Source organism: Triticum aestivum, chromosome 3B, assembly GCF_018294505.1.
Source record: "Triticum aestivum cultivar Chinese Spring chromosome 3B, IWGSC CS RefSeq v2.1, whole genome shotgun sequence".
NCBI classification, from domain to species: Eukaryota; Viridiplantae; Streptophyta; class Magnoliopsida; order Poales; family Poaceae; genus Triticum; species Triticum aestivum.
This window is the reverse complement of record NC_057801.1, coordinates 508394195-508397448: the sequence shown is the minus strand read 5'-3', so window position 1 is coordinate 508397448 and position 3254 is coordinate 508394195.

Genomic DNA, 3254 nt, shown 5'->3' with positions numbered 1-3254 from the left:
TTGCAAGATCTAAAGATATAACTTAATGCACTCACCTCCCCGGCAACGACACCAAAAAAGAGTTTCGTTGACGGGATGTGAGTGCCGCTTACCTAATCTCCCCGACAACGGTGCCAGAAAAGAGCTTGATGTCTACTATGCAACTTTATTCTTGCGACACGTGTTGGGCCTCCAAGCGCAGAGTTTTGTAGGACAGTAGCAATTTTCCCTCAAGTGGATGACCTAAGGTTTATCAATCCATGGGAGGCATAGGATGAAGATAGTATTCTCAAATAACCCTGCAATGAAATACAAAAAATCTGTTGTGTTCCCAACACACCCAATACAATAGAAAATTGTATAGGTGCACTAGTTTGGCGAAGAGATGGTGATAAAAGTGTAGTATAGATAGTAGATATGAGTTTTTGTAGTGCAAACAATAAAAAAACAGCAAGGTAGTGAATGATAAAACAGAGCACAAACAGTATTGCAATAATGGAAAATGAGCCCTAGGGTGCATACTTTCACTAGTGCAATCTCTCAACAATGCTAACATAGTTAGATCATATGATTATCCCTCAAAGTGCAATAAAGAATCACTCCCAAGTTCCTATTAGCAGAGAACAAAAGATAGAAATTGTTTGTAGGGTACGAAACCACCTCAAAACTATTCTTTCCGATCAATCTATCCTAGAGTTTGTACTAAAATAACAGCAAGCTATTCTTTCCAATCGATGTAATCAAGAGTTGTAATATCCCAATCTTCAATTTGGATGTTATACATAGATCATCATATGCATATCATATTTATTCTTGCATTTTGTTGTGATCCTAGAAATCTTAAGCAACTAAAGGACCCAATGAGAGAGTTGGAGGTTTCACAAAAATCATATTTGAATTTATTTGAAATTTGAAGAAAGGATCAATTTGATTTTATTATTTTTCTCTCCAATTATTTCCAATAATAAAAATATATGAGAGAAGATAATATGACTTCTTCAACCTGAGTGAAATATTGGAGAAAGAATTTTAAAATAAAATTATGATTTTATGGGTATTTTATTTGCTATTTTCTTTGAATTAGAAAAATATTGCATTTGTGAAAATTGCATTTTAGTCTAGAAAAATGTTCATCTTGTCCTAAATGTTAGGTTTGGACAGCGAAAATTGTTTCTAGAATTTTTAGAATTTTTTATATATTTTATTAGGATTTTTCTTTCGGGTGAAATTATTTTAAAAAAAAGTTCTTTCCCGCCCGACTGGGTCGAAGGCCCAGCCGAGCAAGCCAAGGCCCAAACCGCCGCCGCCTTCCTCGAGTCCGGTCGGGACACGGAAGCGCTGCCATCACCGACCGAGACTCCATCCCCGAGGCCGAGCTCCGCCGCCCCCTTTAAATAGCGCCACCCTGGGCCCCCCGGACCCCGTCCACGCTGCAGCCCCGTACCACCACCCGATGTCCGCACCGGCGTCGCGCCGTCGCCTACCGCCGCCGCCGTCTCGCCGTAACCCGCCGCTGACCCCGCCTGTTTCTATGTAAAAACCTAGATCGGTTTTTTAGGTTTTCGTCGGTTTTTTTAGTTTAGCCGATTTGTTTATTAGATCGGTTTAGTTTCAGTTTTATTACTTAATGAACATTCATTCGTTCGTTTTAATGAACGGTTTTCACCGTATAAGTTCTGTTAGCTAACGTTCGTGCCGTAGGATTTTTGGTAGTGAATCTTTCTTAGACCTCATTCTATTCTGTTTTCTCACCTCTTCTAACCCATCAGATGCCTCCAAGATGTGACAATGGAATTGCCTTCCCATCGAAGCTCACTCAGTTGATCCGGAAGCAGAATGCCTTGATGCAGATACTAGTTCAGAACCAGAACAAAAGAAACAACAACAATAACAACCCACCACCACAACCCCCTGTTGATCACATAGCCCGCTTTCTAAGGTTGAATCCGCTGGTGTTGTCGAGTAGCACCGAGCCGATTGTTGTAGATGATTGGCTCCGCAAGATTGGAAGAGAGCTGACCACTGCAGGATGCACATATGCGGAAAGAGTGCGTTTTGCCACACATCAGCTTGATGAACCCGCAACATCATGGTGGGAGAATTTCACAGCCAGTTACTCAATTGAGACTGTTACATGGGATCAGTTTCAGCACGCTTTCAACACTGCCCATGTTTCAGCAGGAGCTATGAGCATGAAGAAGCACGCGTTTTGCAACTTGCGCCAAGGAGGACGTATAGTGGGCCAGTATGTGGATGAGTTTAGCAAGTTAGCACGCTATGCCCTTGATGACGTAGCTACAGATGCCGCTAAGCAGGAGAAGTTTCTGGAGGGGCTAAATGATGAGCTGAGCATGCAGTTGATGGTGGCAACATTCAACAACTACCAGGAGTTGGTACACATGGCTCTCATGATTGAAGGCAAGCAGGAACAGATTGATAATCGCAAGAGCAAGTATGGACAGGGGAGGTACACTTCAGGAGCTCAGCAGAAGCCCCGCTATTCCCCGTACTCAGGAGGACATAACCACAACCATGGAGGCCATAACCATGGAGGACATATGCACAATGGAGCAAGTTCGCATAACCACAGTGGCCCCAAGAATGGCAATGGGAATGGAGGAAGCAGCAGTCAGAACCGTTCCAACCCTTCAACACCAGCCAAGAGGTATCTGAGCCACATTACCTGTTTCAAGTGGTAGACGACTGGACATTATGCTACTGAATGTCCTGAAGCAAGGAATGGAAATGGCAATGCACTACAAAAAAAGAGACACATCCGTGACATTTTGGGCCGAATGAATTTTTTTCTGTCATACATATGACACTTCTATGATGATAATTGTGACAAAACCCCATATCATCATAGATGTGGTGGGCTCCTACTTCTATGACAAAAAATCATGACAGAAAATGGGCTTTTCGTCCTGGGCGGGCCGGAGATGTAGCTGCATGACATTCTTTGGACTATCCATGACAGAAAAAACCGTGGTAGAAGCGAGGGCGAGGAAAATTTCGGGGAGTTCCCGGTTACGGTGGGTGGTCGGGGGCCGAGCGATGCGTGTTTCTCTCGTACACGTACGTGTGTGTGCGAGGTGTTGGCTCTAACTGAACCCGAGCGAGGCGTTGGCTCTAACTGTACCCGAGCGATTGCACTGCAGGCTACGTGTTACTGAACCCGAGCGATCGATCGATGGCTATTAACCGAACCCGGTCGAGCAATTCCTTTGCTACTGTTGCTAACTGAAGCCGATCGATGCTGGCTCTGTGGATGAACA